The sequence below is a fragment of the Lampetra planeri genome, chromosome 4, assembly GCF_965212315.1.
Source record: "Lampetra planeri chromosome 4, kcLamPlan1.2.h2, whole genome shotgun sequence".
NCBI classification, from domain to species: Eukaryota; Metazoa; Chordata; class Hyperoartia; order Petromyzontiformes; family Petromyzontidae; genus Lampetra; species Lampetra planeri.
In genome coordinates, this window is record NC_136110.1 from 1308426 (window position 1) to 1334623 (window position 26198).

A 26198-nucleotide genomic window follows, 5' to 3' on the forward strand; every position below is an offset into this window, starting at 1 on the left:
GGAGCTGAGTGGACTTGCCGATGACTGGTACCAGCGGTGTCAAGATCGGCCTCAGTGGAGGAGGCTCGTGAAGGACGCTACTGGGCAGTTGGAGGCAGTCGCCCTCCAACAACAACGGAGGGCGGAGGAGCGACGCTCACAACAACGAGCGGAGCGCCGGGTGGCTAAAGCACAGCAAGTTGGCACAGTAGGGGGCACAGGTGGTGCATCAGCCAGTCATCTCGGTCATCTCGGTCAGTCGACCCGTGGCACCTGGGTCTGCCCCGTGACCTCCTGCCAGCGGGCGTTCGACACTTCACGTGGCCTCAAGGTGCACATGGCCTGGCACAAGCGTCGTGGTGACGTCACCGCCACTTAGTGGCGAATGGCGGTTGTTGTGTGTGTGTGCGCGTGTGTGTGTGTGTGCGTGTGTGTGTGCGTGTGTGTGTGTGTGCGTGTGTGTGTGTGTGCGCGTGTGTGTGTGTGTGTGCCCGTCTCTCGCGTGGTGTAGGGAGCACTGAATCGGAGCAGTGATGGAAATGACGAGAGATCTTGTGTGTTTTAGGCGCGTGAGTGTAACGTCGTGAGGCGTCGTCCCACCGATGTCATGGCGTGGCGAGCGAGGGCGTGGTATTTGACGTCATCGCCTTGGGCGAAAAGGCTTACAAATTATCGCTTGGTTTTTATGTAATCGCCAATGTGTCGTGTAGCCATTTCTTCGATTTGGCGATTTTTTCTTTTCTCGTGGGATAAGTCCGTCATTAATAAGCAACACCATCTTAAACGGTAATTTCCTTTGTGCTGGATTATCTTTACAAGTTATCGTGACCCTCCGCTGCAGACAGACGGATGGACAGAGCAAATGCGTTCACATCTTTAACCTTAGCTGGAAAGCGTAACAACAGGTCACGGGGTCACTGCACGAATTAGCACAGAGCAGTGATTTTCTTCGTCGGCAGTTGAGAATTTTTTAAATATAAATAATGTAAGTCAACCTTAATATAACCGAATGAACTGAGCCGCATTTGTTATTTAGTTGAGGGAGGTAATGACAGATCGATTCATCAATGACTATGTGGCGTGAGAAAAAGTGTAATTCCTAAGCATCCGATAGTATTGCATAATTGTGTGCACTTTAGAGCATACACGTTGAGTTTGAACAGACCATAATAAAAAAAAATTAGATCCTAGTTCATATACTGCATTCACTTTCTTTGCAAAATGTTATATGTAGCTAGGGAATGTCAGTGCAGCAACGGATTGTTGAACCTATCTGTGCGGAGCTTTGAGTGTCACTTCCCAAGTATGCACAGTGGATTGTCTCCGGTATCCTCCAACGCCCATCTGAACTCCTCATTTTAAAAGAGCAATTGACCAAACATCCCCAAATAATGGAGCAGGACCCTCCTAAAAATAGTCTTGAGACTCAGTGAGGCTTTCTTTGGTAAAGCGCATTCTCGTCATAATCGTTATTGTTGTACATTATAATCAGTTAATGAGAGATTTCCAATTCATCCATATCTGTGAGAAACCCCATTTCTGAATTTGACGAGGCAGATCTAAGTGCCGTTTAACCCCTTAAATTGCTTGCATTGCCGCTAATTGCCTAACGGGGGGAAGGGGGGGGGGTGTCATCTCAACGTTTAAATTGAGACCAAATTAAGGGTCCAGGCCAGACAGAGACCCGAAGGCATTGCGCAATGATAGAAACAAAGGGTCGCCTTGTAAGGTTCATAATAACCAAAGGGAGCATTATTTCACGAAATATATTTAAATAGCACCACACTTCCACAGATGGCCGCATTTCTTTGTACAATGACAAGTCTGTTGAGAAATTCTCCGTTCACACAAGTGCGTACTTTAGCTTTATTGTTTACGGTAACAAGTGTGTACGCAGTGGTGGCGCGGCAGTTAGCGTACTCAGTTGTAAACCGGGTGACCTGAATTTGATTCCTATGGTGCTATTGTCATCGCATCCTGAGTAAGAAGTCTCCATTTGGATCTCTAACAAAGGCACTGCAGCTTGTTCGTCGTGTTAAGAGAACGGCCCCGCAGAAGCGGATGTCACAGAGCTACTTCTCGCATTGCTTCAAGTGACCTCTGTTCTACAGAGTAACTGCCACAGAGAGTGAGTAATGTCCGTCACGTGACAAGTGAAACTGTTTTGATTTTTATTCTCGAGGCTGGCATTTCATGAAATTGAGCGCGTGACGAGATTTAACGGCACTTTTTTTCGCGTGCAATCATTACGGAACGTCGCGCGAAAAACCATCACCCCCAGGCGTGGACACCCAGTAGGGGTCTTAACAATTTATCCAAACCGACGATTCGGTGAAGTCGACTGTAGCAACCACTCAAGTGATCTCTTTCCATGCATTACATTACATTTTTTTTAAACAATTACGCACATGATTCGGTGCATGTGTTTATCCTAATTGATACGTATCAATGGATGCATTGTTACACCCCTACAAACCTGACCACCAAGCATCCTTCTACACACCAATCAAGCTCTCTTCTGGGACTCTGCAGAATTACCTGGTTTGGACCGGCAGGAAAGCTGTGTTTTGGCTTGTACGTTCGTAATATAATCCCTGCCCACTTTTCTGCCCATCGACTCTTCAGGCTCCTTTTGTGGAGGGTCCTGCTACATTGGAACGTTGGCATGTTTGGGTTGCAATGAGTAAACTCCTTCCCCACACTCGAACTGGTTAAGACTCCAGGTTTCTCCGTTTGTGACTCACCACGTGCTTTCTCCTCTTTCTATCGCAGTCTCATCCTGTATGACGAAGCACGTTTCTGATCCGTGTCACAGCGGGCAATATCCATCGCTCACAAAACTTTACCCTTTTGACACACTCGTAAGCTAAGTTGCTTTTCAGAATCAAATTACATTTTACCAAAAGAACTCCATATTCTGCTGTCCCTAGCATATCCTTCACTGCATTTAATCGTTTTCACTCTGGGTTTGCCTTCAATCGTTCAAAGTATACTGGTAGGAACCTCCTGGTTACACCAGCCCACAGGGGATTATTGTGTCCGTCCGTCCGTCGTGAAGGGAGGGGCTGGGTGGGGAGGGAGAGGCTGGGTGGGGAGGGTGGGGAGGGGCTGGGTGGGGAGGGGAGGGTGGGAAGGGGCTGGGTGGGGAGAGTGGGGCTGGGTGGGGGGTGGGAGGGGTGGGGCTGGGTGAGGAGGGGCTGTCACCCCGTGGTGCCCTTATTAAACTCAACGTTTAACCTACTCACGCCGGCATGTGCCCGCCCTCACAGTCGGGCATATTTGCGGAATACACCACGCCGCCGTTGACCCTGGCCATTGACCAAGCAACCCAACGTTCCTATCAGCTCCCTCCGCAGGAATGTGTTAATGTTACACGCCACACTTGCCCGATGATTGTTAAAGCCGTCGCACGTGACTTTAAACGGCGCTCGTTCAAATTGGCAATAACACAGGAAGTGTTAAGATGTTCAAACACCAAATTGAAACCTTTGTGCAAGGAATAAAGTGCGCATCAACCACACACGATACTTTGGTGAACATGCAAACAAAGCATGCTCTGATCATTATATATGGCATTGTCTGTGAAACTGACTGACCTACACGAGAGACGGCCTTCTTTATGGCCTAGTCTCACTCCCAGGGTCAAGACCAGAGAATTCTAAACGGCACAAAGACAATGTCACACGTATCAGGGCATTGATAGCAGTTACAAAAAGGTCCCAGTTTGTACACTGCCCATCTTCATAGCAAACCATAGATGTGCTGTGAAGGGTCATTGCCCGAAACGTCGCATACTATCCGCATGTTTTTTTTGTTTTCTTTGAAGGTAATGACAATGACCAACGTGCTGAGCTTTCTTTAGTAGATTTGGGTGGGACGATTTTATCCCCCGACGATTTCCATACCGAACGAAGGCTCTTCCTTACCAAGAGCCGATCATCATCATCATCATCAATATTATAAACGTCGTGCTAAGAGTGGTGGCGGGTCTGCTGGCTTCGGGTGGCGAACATCTTAACCCGTTATACACAACATCAAAAACAACAACATCAACAACAACACACACAAGGTGTGAGCGACACCGCCGTACGCGCCTGCGAAACTTCGCTCGTGTGATATATGTGAATACGTGGTGTGTGTATGTGAATACGTGGTGTGTGTATGTGAATGCGTGGTGTGTGTGTGTATGTGAATGCATGGTGTGTGTATGTGAATGCGTGGTGTGTGTGTGTACGTGAATGTGTGGTGTGTGGGTGTATATTAATGCGTGGTGTGTGTGTGTGTATGTGAATGTGTGGTGTGTGTATGTGAAATAGTGGTGTGTGTATATGGAATAGTGGTGTATGTGTATGTGAATGCGTGGTGTGTGTATGTGAATGCGTGGTGTGTGTGTGTATGTGGTGTGTGTATGTGTATGTGGTGTGTGTATGTGTATGTGGTGTGTGTTTTTCGTTGTTACTGGAGGAGCCCCGAGGGTTAAAATTCAATCTCCTGGCTCCGCCAAATGGGGTTTGGCCAGGAGACGTCATGAAAGCCTGACCCCCCGGGGCCTCCGGCACAAGCTTATTAATTACAGGTTTATGTTTAAATCGTAGTTTAGTGGTGGTTAATTGAAGGTGGAGGGGTTACCAGCCCCTCGCACCCGTCCAGAGCCCCCGTTTAGCCACTGTGGTGGTCACAGACGCCATGAGGGGAGAGGCCAATGGGCATTGGCCCTCCCCCCACAGCACTGCCCACGACAGTGTTGCCCGTCCGGCACCGCGAGGAGGTAGGAGGTTGTTTGGCCACGTGGAATGTTCGAACGCTCACTGCGGAGGAGAGGCTGCCACTCCTCTGTCGGGAGCTGGACCGGTACCGCCTGGATCTCTGTGGCATTCAGGAGGTCCGGTGGACCGGTTCTGGCTCCTGCCACCATGAGGGGTGGACAGTCCTCTACTCGGGGCAGGAGACTGCCAAACAACAGGGTGTGGCTCTTCTTCTGAACAAAAGAATGAAGGGGGCGTGGGAGCGTGGCGGTGAGGTGTGGGAAGCTGTAAGCCCCAGGATACTTTGGGCTCGCCTTCCCATCAACCAGAGGCGAGGAGTGGTGGTCGTGGTTACTTACGCCCCCACCGAAGACGAACATCCGTGGAGGGATGCAGGCAAAGCCGATGAGTCAGACGCTTTCTATGACCTACTGTCACAGGTGCTGGCTAAAGTGGCCACTCGGGACAGAGTCATCTTGTTGGGTGACTTCAATGCCCGAGTTGGTCATGATGCTGGCACCTGGTCTGGAGTGATTGGAAGGCATGGGCCAGATCAGCTCAATAACAACGGTAGGAGGCTGCTAGATTTCTGTGCAGCCCATGGGCTTGTAATTACCAACACGCTCTTCCGGCATCGGCGCATCCACACAACATCATGGATGCATGCCGGGTCCAAGCAAGAACATCTGCTGGACTACGTAGTGACGGACCAGCGGATGCGAGCCCATGTCCTTGACACCAGGACCTACCGTGGAGCTGATCTGCCCTCTGACCATCGACTAGTCATCTGTAAGATGCGCCTGCCATTCTTCCACTCCGGTGGTGGGTGTACACCCAGGATCCCATTCCAACCAAAAGTGGCCTGGTCTAAGTTAGCTGATGAAAGTTGCAAGCGAGAATTTCATCATCGCTTGCAGCTGGGGTTGGCATCGTCCCCCACTCCACCTGATGTCGAGGGTAAATGGGCGAGGTTTAAGACTGTGACTCATGCAGCTGCAATGGCTGCTTTGGGTACGCGGTCCAGACCTCCCCGGGAACCCTGGCTGACGGAGGAGGTGTTCAGGTTAATTGAGAAAAAGCGACAGGCCCACTCTCATCGCCTACAGCATCCCACGTCAGAGAATGAGGAGGTTTACCGCAGCCTTCGCTCGGAGGTTCGGAGAGCCGTAAGGCGCTGTAAGGATGGGTGGTGGTCGCGGGTTGCTGAGGAGATGGAGTCTGCCTCAGTGGCCCGCGATCACAAATCACTATTTAACTCCATCAAAAAAGTAACCTGCAGCGCCACACCTATTACCATCATTAGAGGAAAAAACGGTGATCCAATCTCCGACCCCCAGGAACAGGTTTGCAGATTTGCTGAGCATTTCTGTGAGGTCCTGGGGGAGGGAAAATCTCTCAGCCAGGAAAACATCATGGCACAAAGTGGGGATAACCCTGCTGAGGCTGCGGTGCCTCAAATATTGGAAGAGGTCACCCCCTGTGAGTGGCTGGCTGAGGTACCGGCTGTTGAGGAAGTACTGAGGGCGATCCGGAGTCTGAGACCAGGGAAGGCACCGGGCAGAGATGATCTCCCAGGCGAAATGCTGAGGGAGGGTGGCGTTTGTGCACAGACTGCCCTATATGACATCATAACAACAGTCTGGACCACTGGACGGGTTCCGCAGGACTGGAAGGATGCCCTGGTGGTCCCCCTCTTTAAGAAGGGGGACCGCACAGACTGTAACAACTACAGGGGCATCTCACTCCTCAGTGTGCCGGGTAAGGTCCTGGCAAGGATTATTCAACATCGCCTTGCTAGGCATGCTGAGGAGAGGCTTGCGGAGCCCCAATGTGGTTTCAGGAAAGGGCGGTCCTGCACAGATGCCATATTTTCTGTCCGTCTGCTACAGCAGAGGTGTAGGGAATTCCAAAAAGACCTACATCTCTGCTTTATTGACCTGGTCAAGGCCTATGATACCATCAGTAGGACTGGGCTCTGGGTTGTTCTTCGTGCTTTCGGAGTCCCTGACCCTCTGCTCACGATCATTAAGGACCTTCATGATGGTGAGCGGGCCCGGGTAAAACTACGTGGCCGGGAGTCGGAGCCTTTCCCTGTACACCTTGGGGTGCGACAGGGATGTCCTCTGGCTCCCACATTATTTAACATCTATTTCGACTGCGTAGTTCGTGAAGCCTTCAATAGCTGTACCGGGGGAATTACCATTTGGTACAGATATAATGGGAGGCTGATCGACGCCCGGGTGCGATCAAGGGATGGCTCCCTATTGGTCAACCACGTTATGTATGCCGATGATTTGGTAATAGCTGCTCATTCAGAAGAGGAGTTGGAGACGCTGCTGCTGAGGCTGGAGTGTGCCACTAAGAGGTGGGGCCTTACCATCAGCCCCACCAAAACTAAGCACCTGCCTGGGTATTTTGTACCATCGGGCACTCCGCCCCCACAACTCCCAATCGGTGATGGGGCAGTTGTGGAGAGAGTAGAGAGTTTCCCATACCTGGGCAGTGTGCTCATGACCAGCTCCAGTTTATCAGCAGAGGTCTCACTCCGAATCAGTCGAGCGGCAATATCTTTTCATCGGTTGCGTAACGCTGTGTGGAAGCTACCTGGTCTGTCGCTCCGCACGAAGCTTCAGGTCTTCTCGGCCACGGTCATTCCCTCCCTTCTCTACGCTTGCGAAACGTGGACCCCCCTAGTGGAGCATCTTCGCCGGTTGGAAACATTTAGGCTGGCCTGCCTACGATCCATCCTGGGTTTGACCAGGCTGGATTGTGTGAGGAGCTCACAAGTCCTTGAAAGATCTGGGCAAAGTCCCATCAGTGAGCTCCTCCGGCAGGCAAGGCTGCGTTGGCTGGGTCATGTAGCCCGCATGCCCAGCCACCGCATGCCTAAACAGCTTTTGTTCGGCCGGATCGAGGGGGCTAAACGGGCGCGGCACGGGCTAGAGAAGAGATGGAGTGATGTGGTACAGGAGGACGTGGAGCTGAGTGGACTTGCCGATGACTGGTACCAGCGGTGTCAAGATCGGCCTCAGTGGAGGAGGCTCGTGAAGGACGCTACTGGGCAGTTGGAGGCAGTCGCCCTCCAACAACAACGGAGGGCGGAGGAGCGACGCTCACAACAACGAGCGGAGCGCCGGGTGGCTAAAGCACAGCAAGTTGGCACAGTAGGGGGCACAGGTGGTGCATCAGCCAGTCATCTCGGTCATCTCGGTCAGTCGACCCGTGGCACCTGGGTCTGCCCCGTGACCTCCTGCCAGCGGGCGTTCGACACTTCACGTGGCCTCAAGGTGCACATGGCCTGGCACAAGCGTCGTGGTGACGTCACCGCCACTTAGTGGCGAATGGCGGTTGTTGTTGTTGTTGTTGTGGTGTGTGTGTGTGAATGCGTGGTGTGTGTGTATGTGAATGCGTGGTGTGTGTGTGAATGCGTGGTGTGTGTATGTGAATGCGTGATGTGTGTGCGTATGTGGTGTCTGTGTGTATGTGTATGTGGTGTGTGTGTATGTGTGGTGTGTGTGTATGCGAATGCGTGGTGTGTGTATGGGAATGCGTGGTGTGTGTATGTGAATGTGTGTGGGTGTAGGTGAATGTGTGGTGTATGTGTATGTGAATGTGTGGTGTGTGAGTGTATGTGTGAATGCGTGGTGTGTGTGTATGTGAATGTGTGGTGTGTGGGTGTATGTGTGAATGTGTGGTGTATGTGAATGTGTGGTGTGTGTGTGTGTAAGTGAATGTGTGGTGTGTGTATGTGAATGCGTGGTGTGTATGTGAATGCGTGGTGTATGTGTGTATGTGAATGCGTGGTGTGTGTGAATGTGGATGTGTTGTGTGTGTGTATGTGAATGTGTGGTGTGTGTTTGTGAATATGTGATGTGTGTGTTAATGCGTGGTGTGTGTGTGTATGTGAATGTGTTGTGTGTGTGTATGTGAATGCGTGGTGTGTGTATGTGAACGCGTGGTGTGTGTATGTGAATGTGTGTGGGTGTATGTGAATGTGTGGTGTGTGTATGTGAATGCGTGATGTGTGTGCGTATGTGGTGTCTGTGTGTATGTGTATGTGGTGTGTGTGTATGTGTGGTGTGTGTGTATGCGAATGCGTGGTGTGTGTATGGGAATGCGTGGTGTGTGTATGTGAATGTGTGTGGGTGTAGGTGAATGTGTGGTGTATGTGTATGTGAATGTGTGGTGTGTGAGTGTATGTGTGAATGCGTGGTGTGTGTGTATGTGAATGTGTGGTGTGTGGGTGTATGTGTGAATGTGTGGTGTATGTGAATGTGTGGTGTGTGTGTGTGTAAGTGAATGTGTGGTGTGTGTATGTGAATGCGTGGTGTGTGTATGTGAATGCGTGGTGTATGTGTGTATGTGAATGCGTGGTGTGTGTGAATGTGGATGTGTTGTGTGTGTGTATGTGAATGTGTGGTGTGTGTTTGTGAATATGTGATGTGTGTGTTAATGCGTGGTGTGTGTGTGTATGTGAATGTGTTGTGTGTGTGTATGTGAATGCGTGGTGTGTGTATGTGAACGCGTGGTGTGTGTATGTGAATGTGTGTGGGTGTATGTGAATGTGTGGTGTGTGTGTGTGTGAATTCGTGGTGTGTGTGTATTTGAATGCGTGGTGTGTGTGTATGTGAATGCGTGGTGTTTGTATGAATACGTGGTGTGTGTGTATGTGAATGCGTGGTGTGTGTATGTGAATGTATGGTGTGTGTGTGTGTGAATGCGTGGTGTGTGTATGTGAATGCGTGGTGTGTGTGTGTATGTGAATACGTGGTGTGTGTGTATGTGGTGTGTGTGTGTGTGTATGTATGTGAATGCGTGGTGTGTGTATGTGAATGCGTTGTGTGTGTGCATGTGAATGCGTGGTGTGTGTATGTGAATGTGTGGTGTGTGTGTGAATTCGTGGTGTGTGTGTATGTGAATGCGTGGTGTGTCTGTATGTGAATGCGTGGTGTGTGTGTATGTGAATGTGTGGGTGTGTGGATGTGAATGTGTGGTGTGTGTGTGAATGCGTGGTGTGTGTGTGAATGCGTGGTGTGTGTATGTGAATGCGTGGTGTGTATGTGAATGTGGTGTGTGTATGTGAATGCGTGGTGTGTGTATGTGAATGCGTGGTGTGTGTGTGTGAATGCCTGGTGTGTGTGTATGTGAATACGTGGTGTGTGTATGTGGTGTGTGTATGTGAATGCGTGGTGTGTGTGTATGTGAATGTGTGGTGTGTGTGTATGTGAATGCATGGTGTGTGTGTATGTGAATGCGTGGTGTGTGTGTGAATGCCTGGTGTGTGTGTATGTGAATACGTGGTGTGTGTATGTGGTGTGTGTATGTGAATGCGTGGTGTGTGTATGTGAATGCGTGGTGTGTGTGTGTGAATGCGTGGTGTGTGTGTATGTGAATGCGTGATGTGTGTGTATGTGTTGTGTGTGTGTATGTGAATGTGTTGTGTGTGTGTATGTGAATGCGTGGTGTGTATGTGTGTATGTGAATGCGTGGTGTGTGTGTATGTGAATGCGTGGTGTGTGTTTATGTGAATATGTGGTGTGTGTGTATGTGAATGCGTGGTGTGTATCTGCATGTGACGTGATTACGCAGTTTGTATGTGATGTGTATGCATGCGGTGTGTATGTGATATGTGTCTATGTATACGTGGTGTATATGTTCCGTGTGTATGTGTATACGCGGTGTGTACACGTGGTTATGTTCTTGTGTGTCGTGTGTGACGTGTCCACAGGTATGCCATGGTGTGTTTGTGTAATGTGCGTGTAGTGTGTGTGTGTAGTGTGTGTATGTATTGTGTGTGTAGTGTGTTTGTAGTGTGTGTATGTAGTGTGTATGTAGTGCGTGTAGTGTGTGTATGTAGTGTGTAGTGTGTGTGTAGTGTGTGTATGTAGTGTGTGTATGTAGTGTGTGTGTGGTGTGTGTGTGTAGAGTGTGTAGTGTGTGTGTGTGCTCTGTACAGAACACGTTATGTAAGGTGCTTACAGTACAGCACGTTTCAATCACGCAGGTGACATGCACGACACGTGTTGTACGCAAGCACAGTGCTGTGTGTATGTAGTGTGTGTGTGTAGTGTGTGTGTGTAGTGTGTGTGTAGTGTGTGCATGTAGTGTATGTATGTAGTGTGTGTATGTAGTGTGTGTGTGTAGTGTGTATGTAGTGTGTGTAGTGTGTGTGTGTAGTGTGTATATAGTGTGTGTAGTGTGTGTGTGTAGTGTGTGTATGTAGTGTATGTGTAGTGTGTGTATGTAGTGTATGTAGCGTGTATGTGTAGTTTATGTATGTAGTGTAAGTAGTGTGTATGTAGTGTGTGTGTAGTGTGTGTAGTGTGTGTGTGTAGTGTGTGTAGTGTGTGTGTAGTATGTGTGTAGTGTGTGTATGTAGTGTGTATGTAGTGTGTATGTAGAGTGTGTGTATGTAGAGTGTGTGTATGTAGTGTGTGTATGTAGTGTGTGTGTGTAGTGTGTGTGTGTAGTGTGTGTATGTATTGTGTGTGTGTATGTAGTATGTGTGTGGTGTGTGTAGTGTGTGTATGTAGTGTGTAGTGTGTATGTAGTGTATGTATGTAGAGTGTGTGTATGTAGTGTGTGTATGTAGTGTGTGTATGTAGTGTGTGTATGTAGAGTGTGTGTGTAGTGTGTGTACGTGGTGTGTGTGTCACGTAACTTACTTCACTCGTGCCCTGCGTGTAGTAGCATCGACACGACCCTTCGCTCTACAACTCCTCAACTCCTTAATCGCCACTTGCGATCACGAAAACAAACAAACAACAACAACAACTAAGCCCGACCCGTCGACTCAGCGACTCCACGCAAACTCTCACGAAGGTGGGACAGGTGAGACACGCAGTGGACACACATCGAGTTGACGAGAGACACGGGGGTCGGAGTCGCCCCAAGTCAGACGGGACACGAGCGGACAGAGACAGCCCCGATACAGAGAGACACAAACGGAGACACGGACGAGGAGCTATGTAGGGAGACAGACGAGCTGGTATAGGGGGGGGGGTGACGAGACGGGACACGTAGAGACACTCCAAGCCACGTCCTGTCCGACAGCGGGACGCGCGTTGTTGTGCAGGAGACTTGCCGGGGCCACCCACACTCACTTAAGGCTGGGGTAGGGGAGTGGTGGGGGAATGGTGGGGGGAGTGGGGGGAGTGGGGAGGGGTGGGGAGGGGTGGAGTGAGGGGTGGAGTGGGGGTCGGGTGGAGGGTAGGGGAGTGGGAAGTGGGGAGTGGAGGGGAGTGGAGAGTGGAGGGAAGTGGAGAGTGGGGAGGGGAGTGGGAAGTGGGGAGTGGAGGGGAGAGTGGAGTGGGGAGGGGTGAAGTGGGGAGTGGGGTGGGGTGGGGAGGGTGGGGAGTGAGGAGGGGTGGGGAGGGTGGGGAGGGGTGTAGTGGGGAGGAGTGGGGGGGGAGAGTGGGGGTGGGTCACAGGACGCGTGGTCTGGAGTTGTTGTGGGAGGGCTGTGGGGAGGAGTTTTGTGCCCATTCCGGCATCGACGATTCACTCTGGGACATGGGTGGTGGATGGGGATGGGGGTGGGTGTGCTGGCCACCGGCCCACACAGGTGTAACTCGCTAACAGCACTTGCCCCAACAGTCTGTCAAGGGCTACACGGGGGACCTTTGTCTTTGTCGCCGTGACAGAGGCTGAGCAAATCTCTATCACGGCCCAGCAGTCCGTGGGATGTCAATCAACGATCGTCCGTTCCAAGTTTCATTGATTAGGTATAGCCCCGTGAGCCACGCGGCTCTTGAGTCGGGTGCAACCGCAACAAACAAAATATGAACGGAGAACATCTTAAAGCGACGACGCGCAACAGAAACATCCTGGATAAACCAGCAAATCTTCCCAAAAAAACCGCAAAAAACCCATAAGGCCCTGCTGGTGGACACGGGGTGACTTTGCCTGGGAAAGTTCGAACCCCACTGTGCTTCGAGGCATGATCAAGCAAAAATGTTTCCCCCCCCAAAAAAAGACTCCCATTGCTTGCACCGTCTGTGTTTACTCAGCGTGTTTGTTTGTTGGTCTCGCTTCGTCGCGTGCTTCGCATCTCATCGGGTTTCTCCAGGATAACAAATAAAGTTGTCGATTCTGGTACGATAGTCGAGGTGTAATGCGGTCGACGACGGATGTTGTAGATTGTGATGTGATTCTGTGCGGAGTGCTGTACAGACGCCACGGTGGCTAGGAGATGTTAACTACCTCGCCTGCTATGCAGGAGGTCGTGGGTTCGATCACGACCCTGACGATGCCTGCTGCTGTATATTTGTAGTTTGCGTGTCTCTCTCTCTCATCATCACGGTGGCTAGGCGATTTTGACTACCTCGCCTGGTATGGAGGAGGTCGTGGGTTCGATCACGACCCTGACGATGCCTGCTGCTGTATATTTGTAGTTTGCGTGTCTCTCTCTCTCATCATCACGGTGGCTAGGCGATTTTGACTACCTCGCCTGGTATGGAGGAGGTCGTGGGTTCGATCACGACCCTGACGATGCCTGCTGCTGTATATTTGGAGTTTGCGTGTCTCTATCCCCGTGGTCGTCCGGATTTATCTCCGGGTCCTCCGGTTTTTCTTTCCACATTTAGAATAAACGTCGCGAGTTTAGAGTGTTTGAGTGTGGTGATGCCGGGGTGAGGGTTAGCGTACATCGTGTGTGTGTGTCTGTGTGTGTGTCTGTGTGTGTCTGTGTGTGCGAGGAGCGGTGGTGTAGTGGTTAGCGCACTGCGTCTACGAACCCGGCGACCCGGGTTCGATTTCCGCTCACGGCAAACACCAGTGACGATAATTATCTGAACCGATCCCTGGCCTCCCCTAGGTCGACTCAGCCTCCAATGAGTACCTGGTGCGTAAACATCGCCACTGGGGAGACAAAGGCGGCCGGGCGTGGTGCTGGCCACCCACCCCCTCGTGCACCGTTCCGGCCTTCATAGGTGCACTTGCCCCTACAGTATGTTAAGGCTACACGGGAGATCTTTGTATTTTGTGTGCGTATGTATGTAACAAGTTCAGTGTGTAAGTGGGGCTGGTAACCCCTTGGCTTGAACACGAACCTTGACCAGTAACCACGGTGGAAACACCCGTTTAGGCTTGGCGGAGGAAGACCCTTCTTCCCCTCTGATCAGGCTTTCTCAGTGAACACCGGGAAAACACTGAGCGTGGTCACGTGGACTGTCCGAACGCTCATTGCGGAGGAGAAGCTTCCATTCCTCTGTCAAGAGCTTGAGCGGTACCGTTTGGACCTGTGTGGTATGCAGGAGGTCCTGTGGACTCGTTCTGGCTCCAGTCACCATGAGGGGTGGACAGTTCTCCACTGCAGAGGTGGAGAGAATTTCAACAGGACCTACCTCTCAGCCTCATTGACCTGGTTAAAGCCCACGATCCCATAAATAGGCCAGGGCTCTGGGTTGTTTCTTCTGTGGTTAGACCTATACTGAATTAGTGCACCCAAAAGGGACGATGCGATGAATTCGAGGCAGACAATACAAACCAGACAGCACAAATGTGACAAAATAGTCTTGTTGTGAGTGATTACATTCCAAATAACTCACGAACTCATGTGGTTAGCTGCCCGCTAAAGGTCGGAGGCGACACGCGTTCCACATTGGGTTTTTTTTTCCGTTTGTCGGCATAAAAATAACGACAAACCTCAAAAAACAACGTTGCTGAGCGAAGTTCCAAAGACTTGCTCTGCACAAAACAACCGCTGACCACCAGAGCGCACCTACGATAGACACGCAGATAAGACCTCACGACACCATGATACACAATAGACGTGGGCTTTTTTGGGATGGATCGCGTAAATATATAAATGTGTGGTTAAAACCCGCCACCACCCGACCCAGCCAACTAGTAAGGGTTGTCACGTAAACAGAACGTGCCAAGCCACAACATTTACCATCTGAGTACGACGTTTCGCCAGTAATTACAACCAGCTTCATCGGGCGATAGCCAGATTTGTGGAGAAGTCCACCTGTTTCGATCCTTATATAGAGGAGAAGATGTGGTGACCACGCTTCTGCGCTCTTGCGCAAAGTGGGGGCGGGGGGATTAATGAGCCAACGTACATTATCCAACACACAACCGGTGTGCTGTACTAGTGACGAATTGGCCACGTTCTGTTTCCGTGACAACCCTTACTAGTTGGTTGTGTCGGGTGGTGGCGGGTTTTAACCACACATTTATATATTTACGCGATCTAACCCGAAGAAAACCTCTTATGGATGATATTGATCGTGAAAGCCTACTACGTGTTAAATACGATGATAGAGATATTCGAGATGATCAACTGACACACTTCAAAGTGAGCAATGCAATTGAGCAAGGTTGTAGCAGCAACAACAACAACAACGACCTCACAATGGGGAGGGAATTTAAAGCCTGCAGCAGCAGCAGCAGCGGCGCGAGAGAAGCTACGAGAGAATCGCCGCCGTGCGTCCTGCAGTGCGCTGGTTGAAAACGCGCGAGAGAGAAAGGAGCAGGGCTGGTTACGAACGAGCCATTGATGTTGGCGGACGCGTGTCGAGGCGTGGACACTAAGGGAATGATGGCTGCAGTTTCAAACAACAACAACAACAACAACGACCACAACAGCAAAGTGTAGACCTATACAAAAAAGCACTCAGCCCTTGTTTCCTCCTGCAACAAAACAAAAGCATATTCTGTGGGTCTTTCGGTAAAGTCACGTAGATTGGTTAAAAGAAATACGACGTTTTGATCGCAACACAAGCGGTCGACCGCTTGTGTTGCGATCGAAACGTCGTAGTTTTTTGTTATTTTTGTTATTTCTTTGAACATATCTACGTGACTTTATCGAAAGACCCGCAGAATATGAATTCCTGCAGTCACGAAAGATTTAAGTCAAGATTTAGCCCATCAGCAGTTCCTTAAGTCGTGCACAGCGTAGTTATCCTGTCTCAGATCACCCATCGAAATTCATCTGAGCAAATGTGACCGAATGGTAGCAGCAGCAGCGGCGGCGGCGGCGATATGCAGAGATGGACAACTCATAGCGCGGTTTCATCCTTGTTAGGACTCATCAGTGCAGTATGAGTCAGCAGTGCTCACCGCTGCAGAGTCTGCTTCTGGGAAGGACCCACACGTGGGGCTCGCAGTCTGCGCTCGATACCACTCGTGGCTTGGCGCGCGCACTATCTCCCTGCTCTGATGTCGTAACCATTTACGGATTTAGCGACGAGAGGGGTTACGAGGAAGTGACCGATTTCCGATTTGTTTCTCGTATGAACGCGTTCCCCTTCCCGTCTCTCTCCGCGCGTGTCTTTACATTCGAGTTTTATTCGCCCATTTTGGTCAGTCCCCAAAGGAAGGAGGCCGGCAACTTCACGGGGCACTTTACCATCGCCCTGGACTTTATTTATGAATGTTGATTAGCCATATTCTTTGCTGCCCCGTGGTAAATGTGCACGTATGTACATATGGAAATGTGTTTTAACATGTTTACAGACTTGCTATGCACTCCAAATTTCAGTTGCGACGATTAGGAAACCAGCCATGTTGACGCGCTGATTATTAAACATAGCCTTTGGAACATATAGAGTAGCATACGAACTAGAATTTAAGTAAGGGCTTTGCCAAAAAGGCTCTGAATAAAATAACAATTAGTTTCGTTATTTATTTTATTTACTTAAAAAAAATTTTTTTTCTTTAAAAAGCAGTACATTGCCAATTATCAGATACGTGAATTGTCTGGCGTTTTTTCGATCAAAAACACTTATTTGGAGATCGGAAACATTACGTATAATCAGATGAATATTGTTTGGTGTCCTGCATTATATGTAGACGTAATGCAACTGTGAATAGCTTGAACAAAATCATGACACCATGTGTCGGACTTCCCGTATCGAGTAAAAAAAAAGAATAACAATACACTCTTCGTTACGTTCTTCGTTCAATTTTAAAATTATTTTCGCGAGAGTTTGGATGACTGCATTCGTTTCGCCGCCCCCACCACCCCCTCCGAGTTGTTGATGCAACAACAAAGGCGTTCGCACAGCGCCACGCCCGGCCGCCTTTGTCTCCCCAGTGGCGATGTTTACGCAGCGTAGCAGGTGCGCACTTGAAGCTGAGTTGACCTAGGGGAGAGGCCCAGAACCGGTTCAGATACTCGTCACCGGTGGTGGCCGTGAGCGGGAATCCAACTGTAGTTGGCAGGTTCGTAGCGCAGTGCGCGAGCCGCCGTGTCAAAGCTGACCACACTGTAATACACGCGTGCGTGGGTGGGAAGCGATGGTGCAGCGGTTAGCGCACTGCGCTACGAACCCCACACACATTGAGTTCAATTCCTGCCCACGGCAAAAATGCAAGCGGCCAATTTATGAAGCAGTCAGTGCTGGGCCTCCCCTAGATCGACTCGGCTGTAAACGAGTCCACGTACCTGGTGCAGCGTAGGTCTTGTCATCTTGTATGTGTGAGGAGCGGTGGGGCAGCGGTTAGCGCACAGCGCTAGGAACCCGGCGACCCGAGTTCCATTCCCGCTGACAATCCATATCAGTCGGCGAATATCCGAACCAGTGCTGGGCCTCCCCTAGGTCGACTCAGCCTCAAATGGGTATTTGGTGCAGTGTGTAAACATCAGCACTTAATTTGTTGACCTTTCCCCCGTACCTATGATTAGCATGGTTGGCTACGTACGGTGCGAAAGAAGTTCTACATAATACTTAGGGATACAAAGGCGGCAGGGCGTAGTGCTGGCCACCCACTCCCGGCCTTCATAGATGCTACTTGCTCAGAGCACTTGCATCTACATTCTGTTAAGGCTATACGGGGGATCTTTGTCTTTGTGTCACATGCAATGTGTGTGTGGGTGGTTTACACGAATGACAGATATGCAATGACATTTCCTGTGTGCTTTGCAGACCTGTGTTGGGATGTTTAAACACACGTGCAGAGCATGGGCTCTGAGGCTCGCAAGCCAATGCCAAAAAATATATTTTTTTTATACTACTTCATAGGCAAGGAAATGGCGAAAAGCTGTTATTTGTGCACTTTCAGCGTGAGATGTGTCATTCAAGTGAAAGTCGCAGGATTGTTCCAATATAATATAAACATGAGCAAATATTGTCAAAAACGACGGAAATAATTTGGTGCCAATGATGGGAGCAGTGGGGCTGTGGTTAGTGCACTGTACTCCGAACCTGGGACTTAAATTAGATTCCTGGCCAGGGCCAATCATCCCATCCAGTCCGTTACAACCATCCCATCCAGCCCGTTACAACCATCCCATCCAGTCCGTTACAATAATACCAACCATCCCGTTACAATCATCCAATCCAGCCCATTACAATCAACCCATCCACAGCCCGTTACAATCATCCCATCGAGTCCGTTACAATAATTCCATCCAGCCCGTTACAATCATCACATCCAGTCCGTTACAATTATCCCATCCAGTCCGTTACAATCATCCCATCCAGCCCGTTACAACCATCCCATCCAGTCCGTTACAATCATCCTATCCAGCCCGTTGCAATCATCCCATCCAGTCCGTTACAGTCATCCCATCCAGTCCGTTACAATCATCCCATCCAGTCCGTTACAATCATCCCATCCAGTCCGTTACAATAATCCCATCCAGTCTGTTACAATCGTCCCATCCAGTCCGTTACAATAATCCCATCCAGTCCGTTACAATCATCCCATCCAGCCCGTTACAGCCATCCAATCCAGTCCGTTACAACCATCACATCAAGCCCATTACAATCATCCCATCCAGCCCGTTACAATCATCCCATCCAGTCTGTTACAATCATCCCATCCAGTCCGTTACAATAATCCCATCCAGTCCGTTACAATCATCCCATCCAGCCCGTTACAGCCATCCCATCCAGTCCGTTACAATCATCCCATCCAGTCCGTTACAATCATCCCATCCAGTCCGTTACAATCATCCCCAGCCAGTCCGTTACAACCATCCCATCCAGTCCGTTACAATCATCCCATCCAGCCCGTTACAATCATCCCATCCAGTCCGTTACAACCATCCCAAGCAGTCCGTTACAATCATCCCATCCAGTCCGTTACAACCATCCCATCCAGCCCGTTACAATCATCCCATCCAGTCCGTTACAACCATCCCAAGCAGTCCGTTACAATCATCCCATCCAGTCCGTTACAATCATCCCATCCAGTCCGTTACAATCATCCCATCCAGTCCGTTACAACCATCCCAAGCAGCCCGTTACAATCATCCCATCCAGTCTGTTACAATCATCCCATCCAGTCCGTTACAATCATCCCATCCAGTCCGTTACAATTATCCCCACCAGTCCGTTACAATCATCCCATCCAGGCCGTTACAACCATCCCATCCAGCCCGTTACAATCATCCCATCCAGTCCGTTACAATCATCCCATCCAGTCCGTTACAATTATCCCCACCAGTCCATTACAATAATCCCAACCAGTCCGTTACAACCATCCCATCCAGTCCGTTACAATAATCCCATCCAGCCCGTTACAACCATCCCACCCAGCCCGTTACAACCATCCCATCCAGCCCGTTACAATAATCTCATCCAGCCCGTTACAACCATCCCATCCAGCCCGTTACAATAATCCCCACCAGTCCGTTACAACCATCCGATCCAGCCCGTTACAATCATCCCATCCAGTCCGTTACAATAATCCCATCCAATCCGTTACAACCATCCCATCCAGTCCGTTACAACCATCCCATCCAGGCGTTACAATCATCCCATCCAGCCCGTTACAACCATCCCATCCAGTCCGTTACAATCATCCCATCCAGTCCGTTACAATCATCCCATCCAGTCCGTTACAACCATCCCATCCAGGCGTTACAATCATCCCATCCAGTTCGTTTTATTCATAAGACTGCCACAATTGACGATATACATAGTACACTCATATACGATATATTACGTGAGTGTGAAGTCGGCTTGCTGTGAATGTGCTGAAGGGTCATCTGGACATTACTACTGATCCCTGTCCTGTCTCCGCTCACACGCGAGGCACCCACCCGGTCCATTCAGTGCCCTTGAATGGATCCCCAAATGCCTTCCTGGGAAATAAAGAATTCGAAATTGTAGAGGACCGCAAATCTGTGTCATTTTGGAGAGCAAATCAGACAAACTAGGTGTCAGGCCCGCAAAAAAACACTCCGCAGGTGAACGTCGGAGCAATCGTACTAATACGGTGGAAATCGCATTTCACACTGCAACCCACGTGCTTCGGTATATACCGGTGGCACTCCTTCAATCCACTGCTGGATGAAGGCCTCCCAACAGCGTGTCGCTCAGGGGGGGGGGCGGGGTGGTGTTGTTTCGGTGTCATTCGCCACGAGGGGCTTGGAAGCTGTCTGGTTCGGCACCCCCCCCCCACACCCAGTGTGCATCTCGCTACGGCTACTCAGCCACACAGCGCCTCGGAACCAGAATGTGATGTATTCACACCGGAGGAATGCTCCGAGCTGTCCAGCGCTCGAGCACAAATGTCAAGTCGGGGCAGGTCGCAACGTGACACAACAAACAAGACACACGACCAAAACCACGATAGGAAAGGTACACAAATAAATTTTGATTTAAAGCTTTCGTGACTGCAGGGATTCATATTATTGGTTCTTTCGGAAAAGTCACGTAGAAGGGAAATAATAAAATAATATAAATATAAAACAATAAAAATTCTCACGACGTTTCGACTGCAACACAAGCAATCATCATCAGGTGTGAAATCCACGGCATGAAAATTTGGATTTCACACCTGATGATGATTGCTTGTGTTGCAGTCGAAACGTCGTGAGAATTTTTATTGTTTTATATTCATATTATTTTATTATCTCCCTCCTACGTGACTTTACCGAAAGAACCAAGAATATGTACACAAATAAGTTTAGGTCAACAAAATCACAACCAGCGCAATCAGCTACTACCAGCCACCCGGGACAGTGTTCAGTGACGAACGAAGCCGTCACTTGCAAGCCGCCGTGAGCCGTGACCGCCACTCGAACTCGGCTCCGACAGATTCGTGGCTCGCTGCTGCAGCACCACCGCTCCGAGCCCCCCTCCCCCCGGGTGCAGCTGATGGTGTTGGAATGAGGATGGCCGTCGTGGGATTCGGCGGTCCGAGCCGTCGCGGTTTGCTTGGCACGAACGCGCGCTGTCAATAGCAGCGGCGGCGGGAGCTGATTGTTATTCATTATGCCCTCAATTAGAGCCGTCGAGCAGGAGCGCCTGACGGCATGGGGACGCCAACACGCCCCGCGCTCTCAGCCCCAGATCCATCCTCTCTCTCCATCCCCCCCATACCCCTCCCCCGCCACCCCCCCAGCTTACAGCCCCCGATCACCCCTCATTCGCCTCTCCCCTGCCCTACCGAGTCTCGAATCCAGCTCACCTCTCTGCCACGCCGCTCACCCCTCACTCACTCGCTCACCTCTCCCGACAGCCTGCACCTCACCCTCCTCGCTCACCCCCGCCCCCACCTAGCCCAGGAGCCGGAAATCAAAATAATAAAAGCCATTTTTGTTTGATTTCGGTAAAAACAACAACAACAAAATGTCAAGATGCCGCAATGCACTGTGGTGGTGGTGGTGGACGCGAGACGGTGGTGCTGCTTGACACGTGGGGTCACGACGCAGTCCGCAAATAGTCGCCAAGGGTGGCGACTCCCTCGGCCTCGGTCCATCCCCCGGCACCCCCTCACCCTCACTCACTTACCCTCACCCTCACTCACCCTCACTCACTCTCACTCACTCACTCTCACTCACCCTCACTCACCTTCACTCACTCACCCTCACTCACTCACCCTCACTCACTCACTCACCCTCACTCACTTTCCCTCACTCACTCACTCACCCTCACTCACCCACCCTCACTCACTCACCCTCACTCACCCTGACTCACCCTCACTCACTCACCCTCACCCACCCTCACTCACCCTCACTCACTCACCCTCACTCACTCACTCACCCTCACTCACCCACCCTCACTCACTCACCCTCACTCACCCTGACTCACCCTCACTCACTCACCCTCACCCACCCTCACTCACCCTCACTCACTCACCCTCACTCAACCTCACTCACTCATTCTCACTCACCCTCACTCTGTCGGAAAGACAGGTGAAGAACAGGTCTGTCAGACGCTGTCTTTCCGACAGACCTGTTCTTCACCTGAGGACGGCTGCTTGCGTTGTGGCCGAAACGTCGTGAGAATTGTATTTTATTATGTTTAATTCTTATTTTATTATTTTCGTTCTACGTGACTTTACCGAAAGAACCAAGAAGACTCCGCGAGGTCGTCCCTTTGAATCGGTGTAAGGCAAGGGCAACGCTCAACACGTGGAGGGCCTTCGCGATCAATATTATTGTTATGATTCATTGGTCAGGTCGCGTAAGTAGAATGTGTGTCGTACACCCCCCCTCCACCCGACACAGAAGATGTATACTTTTGTCACGTGAGCAAACGTGCCAATGGCAGCTGTTTGTTGTTGTTGTGTGTAAAATATACGTACATAATATAGCCTACGCAAATATAGGCACAGCCTACACAAAGATAGGTATTATAACGCAATAGCATCACTGACCTATATTGCGGGAAGAGAAATGTGTGCCAAAAATGCGCTTCAGACAATGAGTGAGAAGATAATACGAAAGACGAGTTAATAAAATAAATCTTTTCATGGGAAAAATTTGGCACGTGGCGTACGAGAGAAATCCCCCGCGTGCAAATGCATGTACCGTGACGACGGGTACCACGGTGGCTAGGAGATGTTAACTACCTCGCCTGCTATACAGGAGGTCGTGGGTTCGATCCCGACCCTGACGATGCCTGCTGCTGTATATTTGGAGTTTTGCGGTGTCCCTCTCCCCGTGGTCGCGTGGATTTTTCTCCGGGTCCTCCGGTTTTTTCCCTCTACACTTAGAAGCACCACGCGTTCAGAGCATTTGGCTGCGATACATTTCCACGTGATGGACTATCATTCGTGGCCAGCTCAGTGGGCCTTACCTGGTCAAATAAATAAACACAAAATGTTAAATAGTTGCAATGTACACAGCAGAGCCGCGAGTTCACGCCGTAGTTGGAGTGGTGGCGCAGTGGTTAGCACACTGCACCACCGACCGAGTTGGTGGGTTCCCGTTCACGATTCGCATCTTGACCTGCGACCCCTGGGAGCTTCTCCACCTCCATCTCGATCGATCCAGCCTTAATTAATTAATTCATTCATTAAGCACGCGCCCTACGCGGCGTGGAAGCACCCGTGCTCGGGGAGACAAAGGCGGCAGGGGAAATGCGTGGTCATTGGTCCCACCCTCAACCTTTGTGCGTACGTCTGAATGTACAAAAAAGATTACGTCAAAAATCAATGCAGATATGAAAAAAAAGAATAGGTTTGACCCTTTATGGCGATGTTCAACCACCAAATAGACACCTTTTACAAAGAATCATGTGTGCATTAGCCACACGTACTTGCGGTGAACATGCAGATGAACATGCTCTGATAATCATCTATGGAATTGTCTTTGAAACTGAGCAATGTTGGATATTCAGGCCCAGTTGATTGAGACAACTGATGGCGTTTGTGGAGGTCGTTGCGTGGCTGCTCCGTTCTCCCCGTTCGGCGATCCCGTGGGGGCCGTGGCTCAGGACCACGGCCCCGGGGTTTGGCGACGTGGAGCCGCAGTCGCATTTGGGGGCTTTTTTCCCCTTCGTTTGAAAATTTTGCACGATACTGCATATCGACGCTTTAGACGTACACACGATGGATCTCAAAGCGCCGTGCATATCAAGGGTGGAGTTGAGTGAGAAGTAAGCGGGGAGAGAGAGAGAGAGAGACTGGGGAGACGAGAGAGAGAGAGGACTAGGTAGAGTGGAGGCCGTGGTCCACACGTGGTGGTGTCGTCTTCAGCGGGGACTTCAATCGCCGTGAACGCGAGAATGATAATATTCAACCCGATGAGGGTTTGAACTGCACGTGGGTGCAATGCCCGCGTGACGCCCTCATTGCAGTCGAGGGAGAATTTCATCGTTTTATGGTCAGATCAAAGCCAGGGGGCTGGTCCCTTCGTGGGGGTCCGTCTCCTGCAGGTGCCCGTTTATCCGTCCGCTCTTCTCGCCAGCGTTCGCCCCGCAGGGTCGAGGTGATGAGAGCCGGCGTCATCCCCGCGGTGGATGTCATGCAGGCTCTCGGTGGTGTCTGCAACTCCTCCTCGTGTGTTGGCAGCTCGGGTTTCAATCTCGTATCGGCGGAGTCGATGGCTCTCTCTCTCTCCGGACGTTCGCCCAGAGAGAGCCATGCAGCAGTGGGAGACATTGGCTCGTAGGCGCTGATCTACCAGGGAATATCCACGAGCTTCGTGTGTCTGGGTGTGGGGAGGGGAGAGGTGAGTGGGGACGAGGGGCACGGGAAACAGATGAGCGATTCCCGCTCACGGCCACCAACACCTCCCCTAGGTCGACTCAGCCTCACATGAGTACCTGGTCTGGTGTGTGTAAACATCGCCACTCGGGAGACAAAGGCGGCCGGGCGTGGTGCTGGCCAACTATGTCAAGGCTATACGGGAGATATTTGCATTTGTGGGCCCATGCAGCGTGGCCCTAATAGGTGCTCGCTAACAGGACATTGTGTAGAACGCTAAACGCTGGGACCTTTGTCTGCGCGTTGCGTGTGCACGTACATGTCCCGGGACCCGCACCCCCCCCTCCCAGCGCCCGCCTAATTTGCTCCCAATTAAAGCTCCCAATTAATTCCCCGCTAGGGGCGTCCGATGCATCGCGCCTCTCCACGTTACCATGGCGGCGGAACGCGTTCACGGAGAGCGGGGATGTTTTAGGAACGGGCGGACGGATTGATTCAAGGCACCTCTCTACCACCCCCACCCCCTATCCCCTCCCCACGATCTCCCCCCCCCCACCACTCGCCACGAACTGCCTCCCACAACACGCCTCTCGCCTTTCCCATCCCCCATCCTGGATTTGGTCGCAGACAAAGACGACGACGGTGGTGATGATGATGGTGATGATGGATGATGATGATGAGGAGCAGGAGTTCACGGTGATAAACATCTCCCCGCGGTGGTGAGATGTTCACTACCTCGCCTGGTATACAGAAACTCATGGGTTCGATCCCGACCCTGATGCCTGCTGTATGTTTGGAGTTAGCGTCTTCTCCCCGTGGTCGCGTGGATATTTCTCCGGGTCCTCCGGTATTTTCCCCCCCACATTTAGAATCAACAACGCGCTTTTAGAGTGTTTGGCTGCTGTACATTTCCACGTGGTAAGCCTCTTCGTTGAGCTGTCATTTGTGGCCAGGCCGCTTCTGAAAAAGAGCTACACAGCTCAGTGGGCCTTATCTGGTAAAACAAAAGATAGTTTGAAGTCAGTTTTTAGTTTGGTGATGATAATTGAGCAGTGAGGATGGTGGTGTTTCATCAGTGGACAGCCATGCTTATGATTCTACTGCTGTGATGACAACGATTGTGGTGATGAACGGTGATGATGAGTGGTGAACTCTGCACCACGGAGTGTTCTACAATCAGGATGGGACTCAACCCGATCTCATTCCCCACTACATACATTTGTTTTTGGAGGGCGTGCAGTGTTTTTTTCTTTCACATTCCTACAGAATAAAACAAAATCATCACCAGCGTAGTAGTCATCGTCATCATCAGCCGTGAGCAATCAACTGTTGGATGAAAACACGCGAAACCGTTGGCATTTCCAATTTGCGGCACTTATTGGAATATATATTTTTAAAAAGTAGTGAAATGGTGAGCCGCGCGAAAGTAAAACCGGGTAGTCTATTTTTGTTCGTCGAGGTGTGCGATGGAGGGGGTCGAGGTGGTTTGGGGCTGGGGTCTGCTGGCAGAGGGAGGGGATCGTTGTGGGGGAGGGGGTGGGTTGAGGCTACAGGGGTCCGAGGTAAGACCTGAGACGGGGCGTCCCGTGTCCTGGGAGGGTCTTCGCGGGCCGGACGCGAGGCATCACAACACTAATTATCCACAGCCCTCATAATTGCAGCCCTATTCCTGGCGGACGACACCGGTAAGCGGCAGACAGACCGTCTGAGCCCCCCCACACCCACACACTCCACATCACACCCCCACCGCTCTCCCCAATACACACGGAATTCAGTACACCGACCCGCATAGTGAAATAGCATCGTTGGCCAGATTTTACAACAACAATAATATTAATACATATGGCTAGGAAAGGGTCGGAGTTCACGACATCTACGCGACGAGGGGCGAACGTACACGGGACGGTGATTGCACCTGGCTGCGTGACTCAGGTGATGAGGCACAGGGTCAATCAAGGGCGCGCGCGCGCGGGGGGTGATGCCCTGCACCCAGGAGCACGCCAGCCACGCCCCATCACTCGACCAAGCGCCGTGTGGTGGGTTGGGGGATCGATACGAGAGCGTTGACGCGCTGTTTTAAAGGGGAGACGAAACTAATTTGTTCATTTACAACCCCCCGTTAGCAAGCCACCGTTGTGCTGA

At 50.9% G+C, this 26198-nt stretch overlaps 1 protein-coding gene across 1 annotated transcript in view; it reads right to left on the minus strand.

Moving 5' to 3' along the window:
- LOC144717484 (uncharacterized) overlaps positions 1 to 11851 on the minus strand; it is a 31798-nt gene extending 19947 nt beyond the window's left edge. Inside the window, exon 1 of the mRNA XM_078592854.1 lies at positions 11390 to 11851. The gene's annotated coding sequence lies outside the window, so the exon portion shown is untranslated. The remainder of the gene's footprint in view (positions 1 to 11389) is intronic.
- Between the last annotated feature and the right edge of the window lie 14347 nt (positions 11852 to 26198).